General features: G+C 45.7%; 1 long non-coding RNA gene across 1 annotated transcript; it reads right to left on the bottom strand.

The window, feature by feature from the left end:
• Nucleotides 1–537: 537 nt before the first annotated feature.
• LOC121270460 lies at nucleotides 538–2,697 on the bottom strand. Its single transcript, XR_005941543.1, has 2 exons — nucleotides 2,285–2,697; nucleotides 538–2,115 (listed from the first exon to the last, which is right to left on the bottom strand). It is a non-coding gene; the product is annotated as an uncharacterized LOC121270460 (long non-coding RNA).
• Between the last annotated feature and the right edge of the window lie 11,564 nt (nucleotides 2,698–14,261).

Here is a 14,261-nt window from a genome sequence, read left to right as displayed (position 1 = left end):
CTCCAGCTTCTAGTTTAATGCAGATTTTAACCCAATAAATTTCAGCATGTTTCGATTCAGTGACTCGGGACTGACACACAAACACGTTGAAACATTTTAGACTTATTAAGAACCATTTTCCGTCTGGAAGCTTAAACCTGGTGTTTCACTTTCAGTCAGGAACAGATCACAATTTTACACCAACCTTTGATTTGACAGCACGTTTCCAGCATTCACCATTGTTCTTCCTGACTCTAAACCCAGTTGTAAAAGAGCCTTCTGTTCTGTGTCTAGGAGCTCTGAACCATGGAAGAGAGCAGCTGAGACACATTTCTTACATACCTCAGGATTCACCCACATTGGGGTTGTGCTGCCAGTGAAGAAAGACGAGAAAGACCAAAGTGTTGTTTGGGGGTCCCTCAGTGTAACCCTGATGGACTGTGTCCAGGCTGAAGTTCTGTTCCTACCGTAAGATCCTCCCCCAGATTGTCCTTTCTGACTCCAGCCAGGCGATGTTAAACACTCAGGTGGGGAAAAACAAAAGTCTACAAACAAAGCTGATTTATTTCACATTTATTCAGAATATTGAACCTCATCAACAGGTCAGGACAGTTAGAATGAACATGGTTCAGTCCTGGTATGATTAACAGCATCAACAGGAGTAGAATCCAAACCTTGCAGTCGCTTGTGAACCCACTGGTGTGTTCGCAGGTGTGATGACTGAGTGAATGCCTTTCCGCAGGCATTACAGGTGAACGGCCTCTCCCCACAGTGAACTTGCTGGTGTTTCAGCAGATAGGATGAATGAGAAAATCTCTTCCCACACACAGAGCAGGTAATGGCTTCTCCCCACTGTGAATGCTCTGGTGTGTCAGCAGGTTGGATAACTGAGTGAATCCCTTCCCACACACAGAGCAGGTGAATGGCGTCTCTCCAGTGTGTACTCGCTGGTGATTCAATAGGTTGGATGACCGAGTGAATCCCTTCCCACACATGGAGCAAGTGAATGGTCTCTCCTCAGTGTGAACCTGCTGATGTGTCAGAAGGTTAGATGAACGGGTGAATCCCTTCCCACAGTCAGAGCAGGTGAACGGTCTATCCCCCGTGTGAAGTTGCTGGTGTATCAGAAGGTTAGATGAATTAATGAATCCCTTCCCACAGTCAGAGCAGGTGAACGACCTCTCCCCAGTGTGAATTCACTGGTGATTCAGAAGGGCAGACGGACGGCTGAATCGCTTCCCACAGTCGGTACAGGTGAATGGCCTCTCTCCAGTGTGAGTATATTGATGTGTTAGCAGATCCTTTTTGCTTTTAAAGCTCTTGTCACAGTCAGAACAATTAAAAAATTTGTTATCAGAGTGAACAAGTTGATGTGTCAGAAGGTGGGATGACTGAATGAATCCCTTCCCACACATGGAACAGGTGAACGGCCTCTCCCCAGTGTGAATACGTTAATGTATCAGCAGATCTTTTCTGTATTTAAAACTCTTCTCACAGTCAGAACATGTAAGCGGTCTCTTATCAGTGTGAACAAGTTGATGTGTCACAATGTGGGATGACCGAGTGAAGTCCTTTCCACACACAGGGCAGGTGAATGGCCTCTCCTCAGTGTGAACTCGCTGGTGTGTCCGAAGGTTGTACAAATGGGTGAATCCCTTCCCACAGCTTGGGCAGGTGAATGGTCTCTCCCCAGTATGACTGTGCCGATGAACTTCCAGTTGGGATGGGAAATTGAATCCCTTCCCACAGTCCATATATTTCCATGGTTTCTCCATGGTGTGGGCGTCCTTGTTTTTCTCCAGGTTGGACGATTAGTTGAAGCCTTGTCCACATGCAACACATGTACAGTTTCTCCCCACTGTGAATGGTGCGATACTTTTGAAGACTGTGTAACTGCTTAAAGTTTTTTCCAAATCAGTTCACTGGAACACTCTCACTCGGGTGTATGTGTGCTGAGGCTTTTCCAGTCACAGCGATGTTTGAAATCCTTTCCCAAAGACAGAATAGACAAACATTTCTCCTTCCACATTCAAAAGCTGATGTTATTCAGGTCCTGATGAATTCAGTGCCTCTGACAGATTTTGATGTAATGTTTGCTTTGCGTTTTCTGTCTGCCAGTCACCTCTGTTTAATACCCTGTAAAACGAGTTTACAAAAGTCATCACTTTAAATCCAGGACTGAAATTCTGAACAGACAGTTCTAGTTTCTATGGAACATTTTTTTCTCTCTTGTTCCCCCAAAGCTGTAAATCCCCATCCCACACACTCTCCCTCCTCCCTGGGCTGAAATCCAAACCCATCTCACCATCTCCCCCATTTCTTTCCTCCACTCCCAGTTTTCTCCCTCCCTCTCCTCTGCCTGGGTTCAGTTCTCCAGCTCCTGTGTCTCTGATTCAGGGTCTCAGGCGGGACCCCAGCTGCCGTTGGGCGGGACACAGGAGGGGGGACCCTCCCGGGTGGGTCTTACCCGGACCCTGAGTCCGTCCCCCCAGTTTCTGAGCCCCCGGGCGGCCCGCGGTCTCCCCGCAGTTTCTGAATCTCCCGCCCCGGAGCCTCTTCCACTGAACCCGGCTCTGTCACCGGGAAGAAGCCCCGGAGCTGCAAACACGGGACATGGAGCCTGTGATCCGGGATTGCGGCCAACACCGGGTGTTTCCGGATCCTCCCCACCCCGGCTCCAAGCTTCCGGATCCACTCCTCCCTCCGCCTCAGCAACTCTCACCCGCGTCTCCCGCGCTCCTAGGGCTCTGAGCAAACTGACACTGCGCATGCTCCAGGTACTGTCAGCATTGCGCCTGCGCGTTGGGCTCCTGTACAGTGAATAGGGCACTTTCACACACACAGGAGATTGTGGGTATCGGCGGTGGCATTGAAACACAAAATAGAGAATGAAAACAATTTTCTGATACCCAACTGTGAACAACTAAAAAGAAAAATCACACGTAAATCCTCGTAAATGGGTGCTCTGCCATGTTCCATTTCTCCAAGTGATTCAAACATATCTCAAGCCAGCTCAAACATGTTAAGGGCAAGTCATGTTCGACTAACGTGCTGTAAATTCTTCACAAATGCCCATTCCCCTTCCTTCTGCTGTATAATGGAAGGTCGTGCATTGGTGTTTCTTTATCATTTGGTTCTGATCTTTATTGATTGGCTCTACGGTCAAAGTCTCAATCTCATAACCACAAAGTAATCACAAAAAAATATTTTCCACTCACAATTACCCAGCATCCTAGCAGTTGGGATTCTGCATTGCGACTAGAGGAGCTCCTGCTCACAGATTCTGCCTCCGACAAAGTTTGTTCTTATAGTGGCTGTCCCTGTGATTGAATTTTTGCGGGCTTTCCTGGGGTGAACTTGCCCATTGCCCCTGTGTAGTTGGAACCCTGGTTCTGAAATACTGTCCGTATGATTTTAAGGCTTCCTGGAATAATGCACTGATGGAAATCTGCAATAATCAATGGTCCCATCTGAGTTGCAGATTTTAACGTGATTGTCCAGTCTAGAAAAAAAAAATCATTTCACCCCTTTAAACCTGATTCAGTTGATCCCCTCCACACATACTACAAAAGATTAGCTTTGAGATCAGCTGTTCCTTTATAGTCTGTAAGAGAAACAAAAAATGCTGGAAAAATTCAGCAGGTCTGACAGCATCTGTGGAAAGTAAGACAGAGTTAATGTTTCAAGTCCGTATGACTTTTCTTCAGAGTCTGTGTTATTCTGAATTATGACATTATTTACCTTCTCCTGAACCTGTCCTAGCCCTTCTGCCGGTTCATTTATTGGAAACAAGGACTATCCTTGTTTTAATGTTAACACTCCCTGTCTCCCCAGTTATTCATTTAAGTCAGCCCATGAATGGTTTGAGCATTGTTTCATCATGTTCCCACATTTCATTAACAAATGTTGAAATGTTTGTTCCACACCCACAGGGTTTCATCTGTTTAAAGCCACAAACAGAAAGGTCCAGTTTTCTTCTGGAGGTTGAGACAAGTCAGCTTTCAAAATAATGCAGAGTTTCAGCCAATGAGGGACATCCGGATTCAGCCCCGCCCCTCATTCACTCCGATTGGTTGGAGGATCATACGCTCACGATCGGACCTCCAGCTCCGCTCCTTCTTCCTATTGGTCCGGAGTTTCAGTCAATCCACAGGGCACTGTCACTTGGAGCATGCGCAGTGTGGGTAATCGCAGAGGATAGAGGCTTATTTGTCGGATCCACAGGAGGTAAGATAAAGAGCCGAGTGGAGGGAAAAATAGAGCTGGTGGGTGGACGGGGAGGTGGTGGGTAAGCACTCGATGCGGCTCTGAACCCAAAATAAGGAACTATCTGTGGGGCGAAGGCTGCGGGATCGCGTCTCCAGCAAAAAGCCCGGGTTAACGGCCGCCATCATGTGCAGCAGGGCGCATGCGCGGTCACCCCTGTCATCAGGAGGAGAGAATATTGTGAATTTCTATCCTTTACAAAACAAGGAATAAAAGAAATCCTTTGTACAGCAATAACAGATAATTAATTTTCACAAACTACAGCAGAAAATCTAACCATTTGTAAAACATTACAACATTCCAATAGAAACACTATTCCTGGGTTTTGGAAACTCCTTTTACAGGGGATTGGAAGGGAAGGATTTACACACAGCAAACTCCAAGCAAAGATCACATTAAGATCTGACTCGAGTCAGTCGATTCATCAGGACCTGGATATTATCGGTCTTTGAGTTTAAGCATTGAGTTCCAGGTCATTAACACTCAATGTGTGAAATTTCTCCCTCACATTCTCCCTGTAGATCTTATCCTAAATCTTAAATCTGTGATACCTTTATGATTAGTTAATACCTTATGTTTTTTTCATTCATTAACAGGATATGGGCTTTGCTGGATGGGCCAGCCAACATTTATTGCCCATCCCTAGTTCCCTTTGAGAAGGTGGTGGTGAGCTGCCTTCTTGAACTGCTGCAGTCCATGTGCTGTCGGTACATCCTGGAAGGGAGTTCCAGGATTTTGACCCAGTGATAGTGAAGGAACAGCGATATTTTTCCAAGTCAGGATGGTGAGTGACTTGGAAAGGAAATTCCAGGTAGTGGTGTTCCCAACTGCCTGCTGCCCTTGTCCTTCCAGATGGTACCGGCCACATTTGGAAGGTGCTGTCTAAGGAACCCTGGTGAATTCCTGCAGTGCATCTTGTAGATGAGGTGAACACTGCTGCTACTGTGCATTGGTGGTGAAGAGAGTGAATGTTTATGAATGTGGTGCCAGTCAAGTGGACTACTTTGTCCTGGACCGTGTCAGGCTTCTTGAGTGTTGTGGGAGCTGCACTCATCCAGGCAAGTGGGGAACATTCCATCACACTCCTGACTTGTGTCTTGTAGATGGCGGACAGACTATGGGGAGTCAGGAGGTGACTTACTCACTACAGGATTCCTAGCCTCTGACCTGCTGTTGTAGCCACTGTATTTATATGGCTAGTCCAGTTCAGTTTCTGGCCAACAGCAATCCCCAGGATGTTGATAGTGGAGGATTCAGTGATGGTAATGCCATTGAATGTCAGGGGGCGGTGGTTAGTTTCTCTCTTGTTGGAGATGGTCATTGCCTGACACTTGGGTTGAACGAATGTTACTTGCCACTTTTCAGCCCAAGCCTGGATTTTATCCAGGTCTTGCTGCATTTGGACATGGGCTGCTTCAGCATCTGAGGAGTCATAAATGGTGCTGAACATTGTGCAATCATCAGCAAACATCCCCACTTCTGACCTTATGATGGAAGGAAGGTCATTGATGAAGCATCTGAAGATGGTTGGGCCTAGGACACTACCCTGATGAACTCCTGCAGTGATGTCCTGGAGCTAAGATGATTGACCTCCAACAACCACAACAACATTCCTTTGTGCCACGTATAACTCCAACCAGTGGAGAGTTTTCCCCCTGATTCCCATTGACTCCAGTTTTGCTAGGGCTCCTTGATGCCACATTTGGTCAAATGATGCCATGATGCAGTTACTTTCATCTCACCTCCAGAGTTCAGCTCTTTTGTCCATGTTTGCACCAAGGCTGTAATGTGGTCAGGAGCCGAGTGGCCCTGGTGGAACCCAAACTTGGCGTCCTTGAGCAGGTTGTTGTTAAGCAAGTGCCGCTTGATAACACTGTTGATGACCCCTTCCATCACTTTACTGATGATGGAGAATAGACTGATGGGGTAATAACTGGCCAGATTGGATTAATCCTGCTTTTTGTGTACAGGACATACCTGGGCAATTTTTCACATTGCCGGGTCGATGCCAGTGTTGTAGCTGTACTGGAACAGCCTGGCTAAGGGCGAGGCAAGTTCTGGAGCCCAAGTCTTCAGTACAATTGCTGAAATATTGTCAAGCCCCATAGCTTTTCTACTATCCAGTGCGTTCAGCCGTGGAGTGAATCAAATTTGCTGAACACTTTCATCTGTGATGCTGGGGACGTCCGGAGGGGGCCGAGATGGAGCATCCACTCGGCACTTCTGGCTGAAGATTGTGGCAAATGCTTCAACCTTATCTTTTATAACCTTTTATAAACTTTTGCATCGCTATCAGATTTCCCCTCAACCTCCTTTGCTCCAAGGAGAACAACCCTAGTTTCTCCAACCTAACATTGTTACTAAAATCCCTCATCCCTGGAACCATTCTGGTAAATCTCCTCTGCACCCTCTCAAGGACCCTCACATCCTTCATAATGTGTGGTGATCACTGGTTTGCACAGACCCAGATGTTCTGTGTTTATGTCTGTGATGTCATCACGCACCGACAATTGCTCGGTGACATCACCCAACTCCCCGGGTATTTCCTCAACTGGGAGATTTTTCTCTGACTCCAGTGTTTCTGATATATTTCCAGCTGCAGGCTCCAGTGGGAGATTTTAATATTGAAAACTGAAATTGGTTCAGAGGTGAGTATTTTTGACCATTCCTGTACAATTTAGAGCTTTTAGTGCTATTCCCTGTTATCTGTGAGAGGGTCCATGGCTCTGAGGCTGATGTGACTCCTTTACTGTGGATCTGAATCCATGTCCATCCATTGCTCTGTTTCACCTCTGCCCTCCCTGATCATCTCTCTGCCATTGTCTAACTTCCTCTGTCTCTAATAATGGGTGTGTTTTACTTATGTTCAGTATTTTACTGTTACTTCTACCAACTGCGTCTAAATGAGGTATCCACCACTGCCCATCGCCCGACCTTGTGCTGCTGGCTTTCCAGCTTTATCTTCCCACAGTATCTTTCATGGTCAGGAATTGTTTTTCCTGCACTGTAGTCCATTTCTCTTCTGTTTCTGAGTTTATATTGACCATCAAATTCTTCAGCATTGTTACTTCCCTTAGTTCATTCTGCACACCCTGAAACACTAACTCTTTTTCTCTCTCCACAGTTACTGCCTGACCTGCTGAGAATTTCCATCATTTTCTCTTTTTGTTTCAGATTTCCAGTAGCTGTAGTATTTTGCTATTATTTTATTGCAGTCGCTGTTCACAGAACTGAATCTGGAAACACAGACGGACCAGTTAAGAGCCGGTTTGTTGCAGGGTAGACATTGATGGCTGAAGTTGGTCCCTGGCCTCCAGTATTGGTCTTTTTTCATTGAGTCATAGAATCATTGAATGGTTACAATACAGCCAGAGGCCATTTAGCCTATCATACCCGTGCTGGCTCTCTGCAAGAGCAAGAGTTAGTCCCACTCCCTGACCTTTCACTAACAAGACCAGCAGCAGATATTACCCATCCCCACTTACCTGTGGAGAAGATGATGTTTGAGCTTCTTGAACCACTGCAGCCTGTGTGGTGAAGATGCTCCCACAATGTTCTAGGCTATTCACCCAGTGATGATGAAGGAACAGTGATATATGCCGAAATCAACAGCAACAATGTGTATTTACATAGTGCCTTTCATGTAATAGAACATTCCAATGTGTGTTCACAGGAGTGTTATACAGCAACATTTGACACAAAACCCACATAAGGAGATGTTAGGGCATTTGACCAATAGTTTGGTCAAACAGATAGTTTTTAAGGAGTATCTTAAAAGAGGAAAGTGAGGTAGAGAGACAGAGAGGTTTAGAGAGGAAATTCCACAGCTTTTGGCTTTGGCAGCTCGACCACCAAAGGTGGAGCAATTAAAATCGTGAATGTTCAAGATGTCAGAATTAATGGAGCGTAGATATCTCAGAGGGTTGTGAGGCTGGAGGAGATTACAGAGATAGGGAGGGGTAATCGAAAAGAAGGATGAGGAATTTAAAAGTTAGGTGCTTCTTAACCCAGAGCCTTTGTAGTTCAGTGAGCACAGGGGTGATGGGTGAACAAGACTTGGTGCGAGTAAGCACATGGACAGCAGAGTTTTGGGTGACCTCAAGATTACAGGGAGGTTGAATGTAGGAGGCCGGTCAGGATTGTTAAGTCTAGAGGTGACAAAAGAATGGATGAGAGTTTCAGGAAAGGATGAGCAGTGGGTCGGGCAGTGTCGGGCGATGTTACTGAGGTGGGAATGGGCGGCCTTGGTGATGATGCATATATGTGGTTTGAAGCTAATTTTTGGGTGAACTATGACCCAGTGGTTGTGAACAGATTGGTTTGGCCTCAGCCAGTTACCAGGGAGAGGGATGGAGTCATTGGCCAGGAAGTGGAGTTTGTAGTGGGAACTGAAGACAATGGCTTTGGTCTTCCCAATACTTAAATGGAGAAATTTCTGTTCATCCAGTACTGGATGTCAGACAAGTCAGGTTGGTGTGTGAGTTGAAAGGGAACTTGGAGTTGATGGTGTTCACACACACCTCCCAGCCTGGCCCTTCTAGGTGGTGGAGGTTCAGGATTTTGAGCTTCTCTCCAAATTCTGGTTGATTGTAATCCCTCTTTTTCAACCCTTCCCTCACCCACCCCGACCCTTCTCTCTCTTCCTGTCTTCTCCCATCTAGGCCGGCGCCTTGTATAGGCCCAGACTAGGTGGCAGATTCCCTTCCCTGAAGGACATTAGTGAACCAGTTGGGTTTTTATGACAATCCAGCAGTTTTCATGGTCACTTTTTCCTGGTGTCGGCCCCATAAATTACCAGATTCATTCAGCTCCATTTCACAACCTGTTTTTATGTTTTTGTAGGTTCTCGCTCACTCCCTTTTCTCTGTTTTAAATCAATTTCACAGGGTATTAGAAGGGGAGGATTTGCAGTTGGGAAACTGAAACCAAACATCACATCAGGATCTGACAGAGTTGCCCTGCTTATTGTCACCCAAATATCATCGGAAGTTGAACATGGAAGGAAAAAGCACCATTCACAGTGGAGAGAAACCGTACACGTGTTCTGTGTGTGGACGAGGCTTCAACCGATCATCTAATCTGTTGAAACATAAATGCAGTCACAACAGGGAGAAACCGTGGAAATGTGGGGACTGTGGGAAGGGATTTAATTACCCATCAGAGCTTGAAAATCATCAACGAATTCACACTGGGGAGAGGCGTTCACCTGCCCTGAGTGTAGGAAGGGATTTACTTGTTCGTCCAGCCTGCTGAAACATCGATGAGTTCACACTAGGGATAGGCCGTTCACCTGCTCCGAGTGTGGGAAGGGATTTGCTCGCTCATCCACCCTGCTGACACACCAGCGAGTTCACACTGACGAGAGACCTTTCAAATGTCCAGACCGCGGGAAGTGCTTTAAAATTCCCCGGGAACTGACTGCCCATCAACGTGTTCACACTGACGAGAGGCCATTCAGGTGCTCGCACTGTGGGACTGGATTCAAGACATTATTTAAACTCACTGTACACCAGCGAATTCACACTGGGGAGAGCCCATTCACCTGCTCCAAGTGTGGGAATGGATTTACTAACACATCTACCCTGCTGAATCACCAGAGTGTTCACACTGATGAGAGGCCTTTCAAATGTCCAGACTGTGGGAAGTGCTTTAAAAGTTCCGGGGACCTGATGATCCATCAACGTGTTCACACCGATGAGAGACCGTTCAGGTGCTCTCACTGCGGGACTGGGTTCAGACAATCATCTCAACTCATTGTACACCAGTGAATTCACAATGGGGAGAGACCATTCACCTGCCCCGAGTGTGGGAGGGGATTCACAACCACATCCTCCCTGCTGAGACACCGGCGAATTCACACTGGGGAGAGGCCATTCAGCTGTCCCGAGTGTGGGAGGGGATTCATAGCCTCATCCAAACTGCTGAAACATCAGCGAGTTCACAAGTGATTGTGTTTTTCTGTTAATCACATCCAGGACTGAACTGTGTCCATTTGGTCTGTTTCTGCTGATGCTAATAAACGCCAGCACAATTTTAGGGGTTAATATTCTGGACAAAGTCAAATAAATCAGCTTTGTGTTAAACTTGCACCGTGTTGAGTCTTTTTAATAACTCTAACACAAATTAGTTCCTTTTGAAGTGCTCTCCCTCTCCTATGTCTCCTTCATCCACACCTCCAACAACAAGTGTGAGGAGCTCATGGAGCTTCTTTGTCACTAAGATTGAGACAATCTGATCAGCTGCTTCCCTCCTTCCACTGCCCACCGGGCCAAACTCTTTCTAAATCTCCCCCCTGCCCCTTGGCCTGAACCTGTGTTTTTCTCCATTTTCACCCCTCTCTCTCTCTTGCCCTCTCAGAGCTCATCTTGTCAATGAGACCTGCCTTCTGCTGCCTTGACCCTACTCTCACGAAACTGCTGACCATCCATTTTCTCCATGTTAGCTGATATTGTTAATGGTTCTTTCTCTTATCTGTCCCTCTTGCCTTAAAATCCACCATCATCACCTTCCTGAGAAGAAACAAACTTTTATCCCACCATCTTTACAAATTACCACCCCATCTCCAAACTCCCTTTTCTCTACAAAGTCCTTGAACTTGGTGACCCCAAGGATCTATCCTTGGCCCCTCCTATTTCTCATCTACAGGCTGTCACTAGGCAACATCACCCAAAAGCACCGTGCTAGTTTTCACATGTGCACTGACAACGCCCAACTCTACCTCACCAACCATCCCTCTCCATTCCTCCACTGTTACTAAATTATCAAACTGCTTATCCAACACCAAGTACTGAATGAGCAGGAATTTTCTCCAAACAAAATTTGGGAAGACCAAAGCCATTGTCTTCAGTCACCACTTCGCATTGTCAAGGGACTATCAGGTTTTTTCTGCTATTATTGTGGGATATTGTGAAGCAAGCTTACGGTTCTGTGTGTGTGGCTAATTTAAGTAAACTAAAGACAATTAGACTGCAAGGTTTAAATTATCAGAGGAGTGAGGTGTAAAAGAAGCATTTGAAATGGGGATGAGTGAGCTGGAATGAGGTCTCAGTGGATAAGGTGTGAAGGTATTTACATGTTTAGATAAAGAAGGAGTTGTTTGATTTTCAAAAGGATGGTGTAATGTTTACAACTGACAAGATAAGTCAGGCCAAGTGATTGCATTTGTTTTTCCCAAAAGTGCTGGCCATAATAACAACATGAAAGATTTTTATATTCTGGGAAAAATAACTTCGAAAGACAAAGAGAAACAATGGGATTTACAAATCAAAAGTTATAAAATATATTTAAAGAAGAATGGAAGGTTGTGTGTGGTACGGCCATGTGAGACCTTGAAAGGTGCAATGTGTGAAACAGACTTGGGGGGTGGGGGGTGGGGGGGTGGAGAAAGCCTCTAGCTACCCTTCAGAAGTTTGCTGTTCCAGTAACCAAGGTTGTGTTAAAAGCCTTTGGAATTCCACTGTCAAGTGGGTGTTTGTGGTAATAGTGCTGAATGTCTTTATAATTTGGGAATCTATTTGGGCTGTTGCCTTAAAGGAAGTGTGTAGTTCATAGTCTGGTTAAGTATGAATTTTGCGAAATGCTATAAGATTAAGTAACTGTGTAACCGTGATTTTGTGTGTGTGTGTGTTTAAGTTTTTTGTTCTTTGGTTAATAAATACTTTAAATTAATCTTTAAAATCTCTGAAGGTGGCCGTGGACTCATTACTTCTGACTTCAGTGCACAAGCCTTCTTGTAATAAATGCAAATACCAAAATCATTGTGATAGCAAGGCCAAGTCTCCCTTGTGGATTTGATCAGCCTGGAAAATTCTGTTCCATAACAGCAGTGTGCATCCTTCTCCCTGGGTACTGTCTGAGGCTCAACCACACTGTTCACAATCTTGGTGTCAGATTTAACCCCAAGATAAGTTTCTGACCACATCTCCACATCATCACAAACACCAGATATTTCAGTCTCCATAATGTTGCCTGTCTCCACCTCACCCCAGCCCAAATGGGACACTTGCCTTTATTAACCGAGGCATAGAATATAAGAGCAGGGAGGTTATGTTGGAGCTGTATAAAATGCAAGTTAGGCCACAGCTGGAGTACTGTGCGCAGTTCTGCTCACCAAACTATAGGAAGGATGTGATTGCACTGGAGAGGGTGCAGAGGAGATTCACCAGGATGTTGCCTGGGCTGGAGCATTTCAGCTATGAAGAGAGGCTGGATAGGCTAAGGTTGTTTTCCTGAGAGCAGAGATGGCTGATGGGGGGACCTGATAGAGGTGTACAAAATTATGAGGGGCATAGATAGGGTAGATAAGAAACATTTCCCCTTCGTGCTGGTGTCAATAACCAGGGGGCATAGATTGAAAGTAAAGGGCAGGGGGTTTAGAGGGGATTTGAGGAAACAGCAAGATTCCACAAGCAATCTGATAATGAGCAGATAATCTGTATTTGTGATGTTAATTTAAGCGGGGAAGGGACGTGTAAAGAGCTGGTCTTTGTATGGAGATGTGAACCAAGGAAATGGTAGCTGTGTGTAATAGTGATACAGCCTTGTGTTCACATTCAGAACAATACACAGATACCCTTGTGCTTATGGTTTGAGCAGGGCCAGATGACAAATGTGGTGAACATGTTAAATATAAATATCTCCAGTGTGGCTACAGCTTCTTAGATCAGAGCTGGGGAGAAGGTAGCTCCGAATCCACTGTATTATCTTCCCAATGTTTAATTGGAGGAAATTTCTTCTCATCCAGTACTAGATGTCAGATAAGCAGTCTGAGGAATGACCAACAGGGGAGGAGTCCACAGAGGTGGCAGTGAGGTGGATGTGGAAATTAACGTGGTGTTTTCAGATGACGTTACCTGGTGGCAGCGTGTGGAGGAGAAATAGGTGGGGCCAAGGATAGATCTTAGGAGACACCAGATGTAACGGCCTGGGAAAGGGAAGAGAAGCAGTTGCAAATGGTTCTCTGGCTACGATTAGATAAGAATGGAAAGTATAATGCCATCCAACTGGACGACAGTGGAGAGGTGATGGAGGAGGATGGTGTGATCAACTGTGTCAAAGGCTGCAGACAGGGCGAGGAGGAGGAGGGAAAGTTTACCCTGGTCCGTGACAGAGGATGTCATTTATGACTTTGATAAGAGTTGTTTCTATACCATAGCTGGGGCTGAAACCTGATTGGAGGAATTCAAACATGGAGTTCTGGGAAAGATGGGCAGAGATTTAGGTGGCAACAAAATGTTCAAGGACTTTGGAGAGGAAAGGGAGATGAGACGGTAGCTTACAAGGACGTGTGGTCAAGGGATGGTTTATTGAGGAGGGGGTGATGGCACGATTTGAAGGAAAGAGGGAACTATTAACAATATCAGTGAACATGGAGAGGTTGTGCAGTCAGTAGTTTAGTGGGAATAGTGTCAATGGAGCAGGAGGTGGGTATCATGGACAAAATGAGCTCTGAGAGGGCACGAGGGGAGGTGGGAGAGAAAATAGAGGAAGATGTGAGTTCAGGGCTCGGAAGAAGGGGAACTTTAGAGGAGGTTTGGCCCAGTGGGTTAGGGGAAGGGAGGGAAACAACAGAGGCAGCTGGTTGGATTGTCTCAATCTTCGTGACAAAGAAGACCATGAGCTGCTCCTCCATGAGCACTTGTTAGGGGTGAGGATGGAGGAGGAGACAGGGGAGAGGGAGAGCAATTCTAAAGCAGCCAACGTGTTAGAGCTATTAAAATGATTCAACATATTGTGTATTTAAAACAAAGCTGATTTATTTAACTTTTATCCAGAATATTAATCCCTACAACTTGGCTGGAGTTAATTTACATCAGCAGAAATAAACTAGGAACATAGGTCAGTTCTAAGATTAACAGCACTATAATTTTTCTTTTTTACTTATTCATTCATGGGATGTGGGTGTCGCTGGTGTTACTGGCTCAGCCAGTATTTATTAGCCATCCCTAATTGCCCTTGAGAAGGTGGTGATGAGCCACCTTCTTGAATCACTGCAGTCCATCTGGGGTAGGTACACA

This window comes from Carcharodon carcharias, chromosome 27, assembly GCF_017639515.1.
Source record: "Carcharodon carcharias isolate sCarCar2 chromosome 27, sCarCar2.pri, whole genome shotgun sequence".
NCBI lineage: Eukaryota > Metazoa > Chordata > Chondrichthyes > Lamniformes > Lamnidae > Carcharodon > Carcharodon carcharias.
This window is presented reverse-complemented; position numbering and strand designations above follow the sequence as displayed.